Below are 15,571 nucleotides of genomic sequence, written 5' to 3'. Positions count from 1 at the left end.
CCTTGATCACCAGATATCGCCTACCGTCCTCTATACTGCTTGCATTAGAGTAGTGTAGCATGTTACTGCTTTCCGTTAATCCTATCCTGATGCATAGCCTGTCATTGTTTCTACAACTGTTGATACCTTACCTGCAATCCTAAATGCTTAGTATAGGATGCTAGTTTATCATCAGTGGCCATAGATTCTTGTCCGTCTGCCATGCTATACTATCGGGCCGTGATCACTCGGGAGTTGATCACGGGTATATACCTATTCCTAATATATGATACTTGTGGTGACCAAAGACGGGTCGGCTCGTAGGAGTACCCGCGAGTGATTCACGGATTGGGTCCGAGAGGACGTTTGTCCTGATGGCCCTCTGAGTGGATCTTTGTGGCGAAGCGACAGGGTAGGTTGAGACCACCTAGGAGAGAGGTGGGCCTGGCCCTGGTCGGTGTTCGCGGTTATTTCAAGATAACACATTTAACGAGATCTTGGTATTTGATCTGAGTCTGGATACTGGCCTATACGCACTAATCATCTACGCGGGGATAGTTATGGGCACTCGACGTCGTGGTATCAGCCGAAGCCTTCGTGACGTCAGCGACTGAGCGGCGCGTGCCGGATTGGACTGGAACGCCTGCTAGGCTAGGTCTGCTTCCGGCCGCGTTCGCAACGTGCAGGTATGCAATGGGCGATGGGCCCAGACCCCTGCGCCATAGGATTTAGACTGGCGTGCTGACCTCTTTGTTGTGCCTAGGTAGGGCTGCGACATGTTGATCTTCCAAGGCTGGGCATGGCCCAGGAAAGTGTGTCCGGCCAAATGGGATCGAGCGCGTTGGGTTATGTGGTGCACCCCTGCAGGGAAGTTAATCTATTCGAATAGCTGTGATCTTCGGTAACAGGATGACTTGGAATTGTACCTTGACCTTATGACAACTAGAATCAGGTACTTAATGAAACCCACCCTTCCAAGTGCCAGATACAACCGGTGATCGCTCTCTCACAGGGCGACGAGGGGAGGATCATCGGTTAGGATTATGCTACACGATGCTACTTGGTGAACTTACCATCTACTCTCTTCTCCTGCTGCAAGATGGAGGTGGCCAGAAGCATAGTCTTCGAAAGGACTAGCTATCCCCCTCTTATTCCGGCATTCTGCAGTTCAGTCCACATATAATACCCCTTTTCCATTTGATACCAATGCATACATACGTAGTGTAGCTCCTTGCTTGCGAGTACTTTGGATGAGTACTCACGGTTGCTTTGTTCCCCCTTTTCTCCCTTCCTATACCCGATTGCTGCGACCAGACGATGGAGTCCAGGAGCGAGACGCCACCGTTGGCGACGACTCCTACTACACTGGAGGTGCCTACTACGATGTGCAGCCCGCTGACGACGACCAGGAGTAGCTTAGGAGGATCCCAGGCAGGAGGCTTGCGCCTCTTTCGATCTGTACCCAGTTTGTGCTAGCCTTCTTAAGGCAAACTTATTTAACTTATGTCTGTACTCAGATATTGTTGCTTCCGCTGACTCTTCTATGATCAAGCTCTTGTATTCGAGCCTTCGAGGCCCCTTGCTTGTAATATGATGCTTCTATGACTTATTTTATTTGTAGAGTTGTGTTGTGATATCTTCCCGTGAGTCCTTGATCTTGATCGTACACGTTTGCGTGTATGATTAGTGTACGATTGAATCGGGGGTGTCACACGAGTAGAACACAAGTGAGTTGTGGGCGATATAAGTCATAGTGCTTACCAGCATGTCATACTTTGCTTCGGCGGTATTGTTGGATGAAGCGGCCCGGACCGACATTACGCGTACGCTTATGCAAGACTGGTTCTACCGACGTGCTTTGCACACAGGTGGCTGGCGGGTGTCAGTTTCTCCACCTTTAGTTGAACCGAGTGTGGTCACGCCCGGTCCTTGCGAAGGTTAAAACAGCACCAATTTAACAAACTGTTGTTGTGGTTTTTTGATGCGTAGGTAAGAACGGTTCTTGCTAAAGCCCGTAGCAGCCACGTAAAACTTGCAACAACAAAGTAGAGGACGTCTAACTTGTTTTTGCAGGGCATGTTGTGATGTGATATGGTCAAGACATGATGCTAAATTTTATTGTATGAGATGATCATGTTTTGTAACCGTGTTATCGGGAACTGGCAGGAGCCATATGGTTGTCGCTTTATTGTATGCAATGCAATTGCGCTGTAATGCTTTACTTTATCACTAAGCGGTAGCGATAGTCGTGGAAGCATAAGTTTTGGCGAGACGACAACAATGCTACGATGGTGATCAAGGTGCTGCGCCGGTGACGATGGTGATCATGACGGTGCTTCGAAGATGGAGATCACAAGCACAAGATGATGATGGCCATACCATATCACTTATATTGATTGCATGTGATGTTTATCTTTTATGCATCTTATCTTGCTTTGATTGACGGTAGCATTATAAGATGATCCTTCACTAAATTATCAAAGTATAAGTGTTCTCCCTGAGTATGCACCGTTGCGAAAGTTCTTCGTGCTGAGACACCACATGATGATCGGGTGTGATAGGCTCTACGTTCAAATACAACGGGTGCAAAACAGTTGCACACGCGGAATACTCAGGTTTAACTTGACGAGCCTAGCATATAATAGATATGGCCTCAGAACACGGAGACCGAAAGGTCGAGCGTGAATCATATAGTAGATATGATCAACATATTGATGTTCACCATTGATACTACTCCATCTCACGTGATGATCGGACATGGTTTAGTTGATTTGAATCACGTGATCACTTAGAGGATTAGAGGGATATCTTTCTAAGTGGGAGTTCTTAAGTAATATGATTAATTGAACTTAAATTTATCATGAACTTAGTACCTGATAGTATCTTGCTTGTCTATGTTTGATTGTAGATAGATGGCTCGTGTTGTTCTTCCGTTGAATTTTAATGCGTTCCTTGAGAAAGCAAAGTTGAAAGATGATGGTAGCAATTACACGGACTAGGTCCGTAACTTGACGATTATCCTCATTGTTTCACAGAAGAATTACGTCCTGGAAGCACCGCTAAGTGCCAAGCCTGCTGCAGGAGCAAAACCAGATGTTATGAACGTCTGGCAGAGCAAAGCTGATGACTACTTGATAGTTCAGTGTGCCATGCTTTATGGCTTAGAACCGGGTCTTCAACGACGTTTTGAACGTCATGGAGCATATGAGATGTTTCGGGAGTTGAAGTTAATATTTCAAGCAAATGCCCGGATTGAGAGGTATGAAGTCTCCAAAAAGTTCTATAGCTGCAAGATGGAGGAGAATAGTTCTGTCAGTGAACATATACTCAAAATGTCTAGTTATCATAATCACTTGACTCAACTGGGAGTTAATCTTCCAGTTGATAGTGTCATTGACAGAGTTCTTCAATCACTGCCACCAAGCTACAAAAGCTTCGTGATGAACTATAATATGCAAGGGATGAATAAGACTATTCCTGAGCTCTTCGCAATGCTAAAAGCCGCGGAGGTAGAAATCAAGAAGGAGCATCAAGTGTTGATGGTCAATAAGACCACCAGTTTCAAGAAAAAGGGCAAAGGGAAGAAGAAAGGGAACTTCAATAAGAATAGAAAACAAGTTGCTGCTCTGGAGAAAAAACCCAAGTCTGGACCTAAGCCTGAAACTGAGTGCTTCTACTGCAAGCTAACTGGTCACTGGAAGCGGAGCTGCCCCAAGTATTTGACGGATAAGAAGGATGGCAAAGTGAACAAAGGTATATGTGATATACATGTTATTGATGTGTACCTTACTAATGCTCGCAGTAGCACCTGGGTATTTGATACTGGTTCTGTGCTAACATTTGCAACTCGAAACAAGGGCTACGGATCAAGCGAAGATTGTCTAAGGACGAGGTGACGATGCGCGTGGGAAATGGTTCCAAAGTCGATGTGATCGCGGTCGGCACTCTACCTCTACATCTACCTTCGGGATTAGTATTAGACCTAAATAATTGTTATTTAGTGCCAGCGTTGAGCATGAACATTATATCTGGATCTTGTTTGATGCGAGACGGTTATTCATTTAAATCAGAGAATAATGGTTGTTCTATTTATATGAGTAATATCTTTTATGGTCATGCACCCTTGAAGAGTGGTCTATTTTTGATGAATCTCAATAGTAGTGATACACATATTCATAATGTTGAAATCAAAAGATGCAGAGTTGATAATGATAATGCAACTTATTTGTGGCACTGCCGTTTAGGTCATATCGGTGTAAAGCGCATGAAGAAACTCCATACTGATGGACTTTTGGAACCACTTGATTATGAATCACTTGGTACTTGCGAACCGTGCCTCATGGGTAAGATGACTAAAACACCATTCTCCGGTACTATGGAGAGAGCTACGAATTTGTTGGAAATCATACATACAGATGTATGTGGTCCAATGAATGTTGAGGCTCGTGGCGGATATCGTTATTTTCTCACCTTCACAGATGATTTAAGCAGATATGGGTATATCTACTTAATGAAACATAAGTTTGAAACATTTGAAAAGTTTAAAGAATTTCAGAGTGAAGTTGAAAATCATCGTAACAAGAAAATAAAGTTTCTACGATCTGATCGTGGAGGAGAATATTTGAGTTACGAGTTTGGTCTACATTTGAAACAATGCGGAATAGTTTCACAACTCACGCCACCCGGAACACCATAGTGTAATGGTGTGTCCGAACGTCATAATCGTACTTTATTAGATATGGTGCGATCTATGATGTCTCTTACTGATTTACCGTTATCGTTTTGGGGTTATGCTTTAGAGACGGCTGCATTCACGTTAAATAGGACACCATCGAAATCTGTTGAGACGACGCCTTATGAACTGTGGTTTGGCAAAAACCAAAGTTGTCGTTTCTAAAAGTTTGGGGCTGCGATGCTTATGTGAAAAAGCTTCAACCTGATAAGCTCGAACCCAAATCGGAGAAATGTGTCTTCATAGGATACCCAAAGGAGATTGTTGGGTACACCTTCTATCACAGATCCGAAGGCAAGACTTTTGTTGCTAAATTCGGAGTTTTTTCTAGAGAAGGAGTTTCTCTCGAAAGAAGTGAGTGGGAGAAAAGTAGAACTTGATGAGTTGACTATACCTGCTCCCTTATTGGGAAGTAGTACATCACAGAAACCGGTTTCTGTGACACTTACACCAATTAGTGAGGAAGCTAATGATAATGATCATGAAACTTCAGATCAAGTTACTACCGAACCTCGTAGATCAACCAGAGTAAGATCCGCACCAGAGTGGTACGGTAATCCTGTTCTGGAAGTCATGCTACTAGATCATGATGAACCTACGAACTATGAAGAAGCAATGGTGAGCCCAGATTCCGCAAAATGGCTAGAAGCCATGAAATCTGAGATGGGATCCATCTATGAGAACAAAGTGTGGACTTTGGTTGACATGCCCGTTGATCGGTAAGCAATTGAGAATAAATGGATCTTCAAGAAGAAGACTGACACTGACGGTAATGTTACTGTCTATAAAGCTCGACTTGTTGCAAAAGGTTTTCGACAAGTTCAAGGGATTGACTACAATGAGACCTTCTCACCCATAGCGATGCTTAAGTCTGTCCGAATCATGTTAGCAATTGCCGCATTTTGTGATTATGAAATTTGGCAAATGGATGTCAAAACTGCATTCCTGAATGGATTTCTGGAAGAAGAGTTGTATATGATGCAACCAGAAGGTTTTGTCGATCCAAAGGGAGCTAACAAAGTGTGCAAGCTCCAGCGATCCATTTATGGACTGGTGCAAGCCTCTCGGAGTTGGAATAAACGCTTTGATCGTGTGATCAAAGCATTTGGTTTTATACGGACTTTTGGAGAAGCCTGTATTTACAAGAAAGTGAGTAGGAGCTCTGTAGCATTTCTGATATTATATGTGGATGACATATTATTGATTGGAAATAATATAGAATTTATGGATAGCATAAAGGGAAACTTGAATATGAGTTTTTCAATGAAAGACCTCGGTGAAGCTTCTTACATATTGGGCATTAAGATCTATAGAGATAGATCAAGACGCTTAATTGGACTTTCACAAAGCACATACCTTGACAAGGTTTTGAAGAAGTTCAAAATGGATCAAGCAAAGAAAGGGTTCTTGCCTGTGTTACAAGGTGTGAAGTTGAGTAAAACTCAATGTCCGACCACCGCAGAAGATAGAGAGAGAAAATGAAAGATGTTCCCTATTCTTCAACCATACGATCTATCATGTATGCAATGCTGTGTACCAGACCTGATGTGTGCCTTGCTATAAGTCTAGGAGGGAGGTACCAAAGTAATCCAGGAGTGGATCACTAGACATCGGTCAAGAACATCCTGAAATACCTGAAAAGGACTAAGGATATGTTTCTCGTATATGGAGGTGACAAAGAGCTCATCGTAAATGGTTACGTTGATGCAAGCTTTGACACTGATCCGGATGATTCTAAATCGCAAACCGGATATGTATTTTTACTAAACGGAGGAGCTGTCAGTTGGTGCAGTTCAAAACAAAGCGTCGTGGCGGGATCTACATGTGAAGCAGAGTACATAGCTGCTTCGGAAGCAGCAAATGAAGGAGTCTGGATGAAGGAGTTCATATCCGATCGAGGTATCATACCTAGTGCATCGGGTCCAATGAAAATCTTTTGTGACAATACTGGTGCAATTGCCTTGGCAAAGGAATCCAGATTTCACAAGAGAACCAAGCACATTAAGAGACGCTTCAATTCCATTCGGGATTTAGTCCAAGTGGGAGACATAGAAATTTGCAAGATACATACGGATCTGAATGTTGCAGACCCGCTGACTATGCCTCTTCCACGAGCAAAACATGATCAGCACCAAGGCTCAATGGGTGTTAGAATCATTACTGTGTAATCTAGATTATTGACTCTAGTGCAAGTGGGAGACTGAAGGAAATATGCCCTAGAGGCAATAATAAAGTTATTATTTATTTCCTTATATCATGATAAATTTCTATTATTCATGCTAGAATTGTATTAACCGGAAACATAATACATGTGTGAATACATAGACAAACATAGTGTCACTAGTATGCCTCTACTTGACTAGCTCGTTGATCGAAGATGGTTAAGTTTCCTAGCCATAGACATGAGTTTTCATTTGATTAACGGGATCACATCATTAGGAGAATGATGTGATTGACTTGACCCATTTTGTTAGCTTAGCACTTGATCGTTTAGTTTGTTGCTATTGCTTTCTTCATGACTTATACATGTTCCTATGACTATGAGATTATGCAACTCCCGTTTACCGGAGGAACACTTTGTGTGCTACCAAACGTCACAACGTAACTGGGTGATTATAAAGGTGCTCTACAGGTGTCTCCGAAGGTACTTGTCGGGTTGGCATATTTCGAGATTAGGATTTGTCACTCCGATTGTCGGAGAGGTATCTCTGGGCCCTCTCGGTAATGCACATCACATAAGCCTTGCAAGCATTGCAACTAATATGTTAGCTGCGGGATGATGTATTACAGAACGAGTAAAGAGACTTGCCGGTAAAGAGATTGAACCAGGTATTGAGATACCGACGATCAAATCTCGGGCAAGTAACATGCCGATGACAAAGGGAACAACGTATGTTGTTATGCGGTCTGACCGATAAAAGATCTTTGTAGAATATGTAGGAGCCAATATGAGCATCCAGGTTCCGCTATTGGTTATTGACCGGAGACGTGTCTCGGTCATGTCTACATTATTCTCGAACCCGTAGGGTTCGCACGCTTAACGTTATGATGACAGTTTCATTATGAGTTTATATATTTTGATGTATCGAAGGTTGTTCGGAGTCCCGGATATGATCATGGACATGACGAGGAGTCTCAAAATGGTCGAGACATAAATATCGATATATTGGACGGCTATATTCGGATACCGGAAGTGTTTCGGGTGATTTCGGAGAAAACCGGAGTGCAGGAAGGGTTACCGGAACCCCCCGGGGAAGTATTGGGCCTTAGTGGGCCTGAGGGGAGAGAGAGGGCAGCAGCCCAGGAGGTGGCGCGCCCCCTCCCATGGGGAGTCCGAATTGGATTGGGGAGGGGGCGCGGCCCCTCTTTCCCTCTCCCTCTCCCTCTCTTTCCTTCCCCCTTCTCTCTTCCTAGTTGGACTAGGAAAGGGGAGTACTACTCCTACTAGGAGGAGGACTCCCCCCTCCTTGGCGCGCCCCAAGGGCCGGCCGGCCTCTCCCCCTTGCTCCTTTATATACAGGGGCAGGGGGCACCTCTAGACACACAAGTTGATCTTCGTGATCGATCTCTTAGCCGTGTGCGGTGCCCCCCTCCACCATAATCCTCGATAATATTGTAGCGGTGCTTACGCGAAGCCCTGCGACGGTAGAACATCAAGATCGTCACCACGCCGTCGTGCTGATGGAACTGTTCCCCAACAGTTTGCTGGATCGGAGTCCGGGGATCGTCATCGAGCTGAACGTGTGCTAGAACTCGGAGTTGCCGTAGTTTCGGTGCTTGATCTGTCGGGCCGTGAAGACGTACGACTACATCAACCGCGTTGTGCTAACGCTTCCACTTCCGGTCTACAAGGGTACGTAGACAACACTCTCCCCTCTCGTTGCTATGCATCACCATGATCTTGCACGTGCGTAGGGAAATTTTTGAAATTACTACGTTCTCCAACCGTGGTATTAGAGCCTAGGTTTTATGCGTTGATGTTATGCACGAGTTGTGACACCCGGGTAATTAAGCTACAATGATCCTCTGTTAATGATGCCACGTCACCTCGTTTATAGTTGCTAATCTCGAGTTAGTTCCAAACCGATTCAAATTCAAATTCAAAAATAGACAAACAATAAAATTTTCAAATATTAAAACCAAATTGTTCTTGTTGTGACAAACAATGCATAAGTAATAATGGTGGAGAAACCAACATCTTTAAAAGAGTGGAGTGACTTAAAATAAATAAAATAGTAGCAAAAGAATTTAATTGACCGCCTTTCATAATTAATAAAATGTTAAACTATTTTTTTGTTGGAGGTTTAAACTTTTTGCAGTAGAGGTATACTTAGTGATACAAATTTAGGCACAACTGTTGTGATTTATAAAACTAAATAAAATAAATAGTAAAAGAACAAAAACAGAAAACGAGACAAATAAAAAAAATAAACAAATGGGGCAAAGCCACCCCCTCTACCTGGGCCAAATAGCCCATTTGGCCATTTAGACCAACCAGGCTAGCGGCTGGCCCACCCTCGCTTCCCCTTACCCCCCCGAAACCCTAACCCACCAACCGCAGCACCTCCCACGATCCCCACACTCCTCTGCCTCCCTCCCTCGATCCAGATCGGATCGGGGCAATCGGGGCCCCATCCCGAGCGCACCTCGCCATGGCTCCCGTGGACGTCGTCACCGTAGCTCACCGTGCACAACCTCGATGGAGCCCTTCGCCGCCTCATCCTTGCCGCCCCGCCCTCATCCCCTCCCTAACGGCTTCCCCGTGCCTCGCCGAACCCTCTTCTCACGACGCACGTGAGATCCCTCTCTGTCCCTCCTTCCCACCTGCTCTGCCTGCGTCGCACGCCCCTAAGATGCGCTCGCAGCGCTCCACCGACTCACGGCCACGCGCTGCACGCGCCCGGTCGCGCTCCGTCGCCCCCGCACAGGTCCTGGACGCCCCCGTCCCCTAACCGTCTCCCTCACCACCGCCTGCACCTTTTCCCCACCCGCCGCCGTGGCTGCGTGCTTTCTGCACTGGCCTTCGCGTGCCGGCTGACCGCTCGTGGCCGCGTCGCCCGCCAGGACCTCGCCACGCCCCCTCGCTTCACCTGCCGCGCGCATGGACGCGTCCCTCGTCGCGCGCGTGCACACCACCGCGCCCATCGCTGCCTCGCCGGTCCCGCCCGCTGCTCACAGCCGCTCTGCTGCTGCTGGCACTGCCCTTACTGTGTGCGCCTAGACACTTTCGTCGTGCCCTGCAATAACGGCTGCCGACCGCGCCTCCCCGCTCCGGCCACTGCCTCACCGCGGCTTCGCCGCCCCAACCCCACTTTTGCTTTGCTCCGCCGTGCCCGCGACTACCTCCGGCGTCCGCCGCTCGCGCCACACCGGCGCCCAGTAGCGCCCGCTTGGCCCTCGCCGGGTCGGGCGCCCGCAGCGTCCCTGCACCCGTAGGCCGCCTGCCCATGCGCCTGTTAGGCCCTTTGGGTAGTTGACCAGTGGGACCCGCCCCAGAAAACGAACGCACAATAATAATAATAATAATAATAATAGAATTAAATGAATTAATTAGTTAATTAAGTTGCTTAATTAACCTAACTTTAGTTGACCTGCTAACTAACTATTTAAACTATAGTTAGGTAAATCAGAGAATGACAGGGGGCCCCACCCCTATTGACCAGTCAAACTTTGACTGGTCAACTGGGTTCCCCTGGCCCTCATGTCAGCCTCTGTGTACATTCTGTGTACACAGGGCTGGGTACCCATAGCATTTTGTCTATTAATTTCGAATTAATAATAATTTCAGAAAATGAATAAAACTTCAGAAAATCATATAAAATAATCTGTAGCTCGAATGGAAAAACTTTGTACATGAAAGTTGCTCAGAACGACGAGACGAACCCGGATATGTAGCCCGTTCGTCCGCCACACATCCCTAACCTATCGAACTCGCAACTTTCCCCCTCCTGTTCATCTGTCCAAAAACGCGAAACACCGGGGATACTTTCGCGGATGTTTTCTCCCTTCGCCGGTATCACCTCCTACTGCGTTAGGGCACACTTGGCACCGCTACTTATTATCCGGTATCACCTCCTACCACGTTAGGGCACACTTGGCACCGCTACTTCTTATGTCGTGCATCGATATGCATCTGTTTGCATTGTATTCATTGTTTCTTCCCCCTCTTCTCTTCGGTAGACTACGAGACTAATGCGGCTGCTGGTACCCCAATCGACTACAGTGTTGACGACCCCTCCGTCTTGCCAGAGCAACCAGGCAAGCCCCCCCCCCTTGATCACCAGATATCCCCTACTCTCCTCTATACTGCTTGCATTAGAGTAGTGTAGCATGTTTCTGCTTTCCGTTAATCCTATCCTGATGCATAGCCTGTCATTGTTGCTACAACTGTTGATGCCTTACCTGCAATCCTAAATGCTTAGTATAGGATGCTAGTTTATCATCAGTGGCCATACATTCTTGTCCGTCTACCATGCTATACTATCGGGCCGTGATCACTCGGGAGTTGATCACGGGTATATACCTATTCATAATATATGATACTTGTGGTGACCAAAGACGGGTCGGCTCGTAGGAGTACCCGCGAGTGATTCACGGATTGGGTCCAAAAGGACATTTGTCCCGACGGCCCTCTGAGTGGATCTTTGTGGCGAAGCGACAGGGTAGGTTGAGACCACCTAGGAGAGAGGTGGGCCTGGCCCTGGTCGGCATTCGCGGTTATTTCAAGATAACACATTTAAAGAGATCTTGGTATTTGGTCTGAGTCTGGATACTGGCCTATATGCACTAACCATCTACGCGGGGACAGTTATGGGCACTCGACGTCGTGGTATCAGCCGAAGCCTTCGTGACGTCTTCGACTGAGTGGCGCGCGCCGGATTGGACTGGAATGCCTGCTAGGCTAGGTATGCTTCCGGCCGCGTTCGCAACGTGCAGGTGTGCAATGGGCGATGGGCCCAGACCCCTGCGCCATAGGATTTAGACTGGCGTGCTGACCTCTCTGTTGTGCCTAGGTAGGGTTGCGACGTGTTGATCTTCCGAGGCCGGGCATGACCCGGGAAAGTGTGTCCGGCCAAATGGGATCGAGCGTGTTGGGTTATGTGGTGCACTGCTGCAGGGGAGTTAATCTATTCGAATAGCCGTGATCTTCGGTAACAGGACGACTTGGAGTTGTACCTTGACCTTATGACAACTAGAACCGGATACTTAATAAAACCCACCCTTCCAAGTGCCAGATACAACTGGCGATCGCTCTCTCATAGGGCGACGAGGGGAGGATCATCGGTTAGGATTATGCTACACGATGCTACCTTGTGAACTTACCATCTACTCTCTTCTCCTGCTGCAAGATGGAGGTGGCCAGAAGCATAGTCTTCGAAAGGACTAGCTATCCCCCTCTTATTCCGGCATTCTGCAGTTCAGTCCACATATAATACCCCTTTTCCATTTGATACCAATGCATACATACGTAGTGTAGCTCCTTGCTTGCGAGTACTTTGGATGAGTACTCACGGTTGCTTTGTTCCCCCTTTTCCCCCTTCCTATACCCGATTGCTGCGACCAGACGATGGAGTCTAGGAGCCAAACACCACCATTGGCGATGACTCCTACTACACTGGAGGTGCCTACTACGATGTGCAGCCCGCTGACGACGACCAGGAGTAGCTTAGGAGGATCCCAGGCAGGAGGCATGTGCCTCTTTCGATCTATAACCCAGTTTGTGCTAGCCTTCTTAAGGCAAATTTATTTAACTTATGTCTATACTCAGATATTGTTGCTTCCGCTAACTTGTCTATGATCAAGCTCTTGTATTCGAGCCTTCGAGGCCCCTGGCTTGTAATATGATGCTTGTATGACTTATTTTATTTGTAGGGTTGTGTTGTGATATCTTCCCGTGAGTCCCTGATCTTGATCGTACACGTTTGCGTGTATGATTAGTGTACGATTGAATCAGGGGCGTCACAAGTTGGTACCAGAGTCGACTGCCTGTAGGAATCCCCCTTCCACATTCCTTGGCCGAAGTTGAGTCTAGACATTTCAAAAACTTTTACTAACATAGCTGTGTGCCTTACAGGCCCACATCGCCATCTGGGTGGTATTATGATCTTTTACTCCTCGATCCTTACTCTGGGACTCTGAACTCTCTTCTATTCGGGTTAAATGAGTTTTGCAAAATCTAACTCTAGGTTCTCGTTACCACTTCCTGCCGGAGAACCCTTTCATTACGGATGATCTACTGCTTCAACAGAAGATTCTGACAATACTCTCCGATATTTTCTCGAGACCTTGTGCATGTTGCTTTTGCAATTCCCTACCACCGAAAAATCCCTATGGATAAATACTTACACCTGTCGTTCTTACTTTTATTTCCAGTTGGTCTTGTTATTACAAGATTCCCCGAAATACTCGTCATTGTTTCGATAATCCTTTGAGCTTACTGCCTTGCTGTTCTTTGTCACCTGAATACCCCTATGGATAATTCTCGCACTTATCGAGTATCCGCTCATCCCCCAGTTGTTCATGTGTTTCACAATGGTCATCGAAATACTATTCGATCCTCCAAAAATCCTTAGTAGCTTATTGCTCTGCAATACTTGGCTGCTTGCATTATGGATGCTTTCCATATGTCTGGCAATATTCATCAGTATCCTTAGGCATCGTCTTTTTGATCCTATTGATTCAACATGAGTGCGAATGCACGCAATCATCAGTTGATCCTTTTAAATTATCTTTCCGGCTCAGACGTCATTTTAAACATGAGCTAGTTCTCAACAAATCCAATTGTTGTCGATTGTACCCCTAAGGCTATTCAACTTATCCATCCCTAATCAGAACATTGCTTCTGATCCCTTGATTTGAAAACCATAATTCATTTGCATTTGAGCTCTGGATTAGTCAGTTGTTTCCATAATCCAATGCCTTTGCATTGTTACTTCCTCTGGTTGTGTGCCGATGCTCACGTCAGCTCTGTTATGGACCAGCAGATCCTTTAATGGATTTTATCCAACAGTGTCCTTCATATTCAATAACCTTGTGAGCCTTCCCTCGGATACATAATGCCTTTGGTAAATTGTATCATCTACTTTCTCAACCTTGCTCTACTTTCGAGCTTGTGAAGCTTGTGGTATATGTTTCTAAGAAGCCCCTATGGGTTGAACATATGCCTTCTCTAAACTATGTGAACTCAAAAGTTTTCACGAGTCATACACTTCTGGTATTTTGCCAGATAAAATTTCAACGCTACAACTTCTTCAAAAGTGAGAAGTGAATGAAAGGTTATGCATTGGAGAAGTGGGAGTCGACCTTGAACTTTGTGTTCATGCCCATGGACACGATGTAGATCTTATCATTAAAGCTTCTATTAAATTAAATTATTCATTTGGTATAAGTTCATCTTATATCCGGGATCTGGCCTTTTGCAATCGTGGTTCCGACCATGTTCTCCTTTGAATACCATTTCGCGTGCAAGTTTAAGCGCTTGTCTTCTGTAGAGCAATACCCCAGTCCAACCTCTACTTTGATCTGTCATCGAGTATTACCCCCTCTGGTATCTCGAGATTATCACGGAATTGCATAACTTCTTATGAGTTCTTCTTCAAGTATTATTTGACTTTCGCCGCATCATCATTTGACTTGATGTCATCGCCGACCAATTACATCTTCATGAAATCTCTCGACAAATGTGTCGTGGTCATCAGCAACATCCTGAGCTCTTCCAGGATATCAATCAAATTCATGATGAGAATTACCATCCTTGCCCCTCGATGATTGTGTTATCATCGACAACATTCTTAACTTCCCACAACACAAACGTGTTCATGTTATGATTGCAACTTGATGTCCAGCTTGTATGATGTTCCACCTTGAAGTATTAAAGTCCTTTATGACAAGGATTTTGTGAGGATTCATCCGCCTTTTAAGAATTCTTGGTATATTGATGCTTCTCACCATCACCATTCTTTCTTGGTCTCCGTGTTGTTTCTAACCGGAATACTGACAAATGGTCTGTGATGTGTAAATTCTAAACTTCTAACAACCCTATTGCTTTGAGGTTATTGGTCTACAGTTTCATTCTAAGTCTATTGCTTATTGAATCATCATTCGACCATTGATCGTGCTACTTAGTCTAGATTCCTGGGTGCACCCTTCTACCATTGTTCAGTTGTGTATGTTTCCCTCGAGCATACATCATTATATCATTTGATCTGGCAAATGATATTTCCTTGTTCACATAATTGTGGAAATCAATCCTTTGGAAATCTCAATGATTTGTTGCTGAGCCTATCAGCCACCTCCTCATCCTCTCCTTGGTTTACTGATGAACTCTTGTGTCGGAACTCGCTCCCATAGTTCAATTCCCGAGAATCTTACAATGTCATCTCGACAATTTGTGTTGCACCTTTCTTCTCAGGTATCCTGAGTCTGAGTTATCCTGACACCCATCAGATTTGAATCTCGGTCAGATATGATGGTTGGAATATATTTCCAAGAGTTATAACATTGGTCTTTTATGACCCGGTAAGGTGATGTCATTCCTAGCACACTTGACCGAAGGGCCTAGTGTTATAGTTTCCTTTTTAACAAGGTTAACCATTTTTCCATGAGGAAATTGAATGCCTTGTTTAATAAGTTTATCCTGATGGATCCTTTGTGTATCCAAATTCTGACCTTTGCTTGAAGACCATGTCAATACTGTCTCAAAGCTTGTCTGGGGTACACCGATTTTCAACAAGAACATTGAATCCCAATGCCAAATGTTTCTTGCTCAATTATCCAAACACTGTTGTATGGGTAATGTCATGAAATTTCTTCCCCTTTCCTAAAGGGTTTTCTACATATATGTTGTCGTGGATATGATGC

This window comes from Triticum urartu, chromosome 7A (assembly GCF_056163025.1).
Source record: "Triticum urartu cultivar PI428250 chromosome 7A, HENAU_Tu73, whole genome shotgun sequence".
In the NCBI taxonomy this organism is placed as follows: Eukaryota; Viridiplantae; Streptophyta; class Magnoliopsida; order Poales; family Poaceae; genus Triticum; species Triticum urartu.
This window is presented reverse-complemented; position numbering follows the sequence as displayed.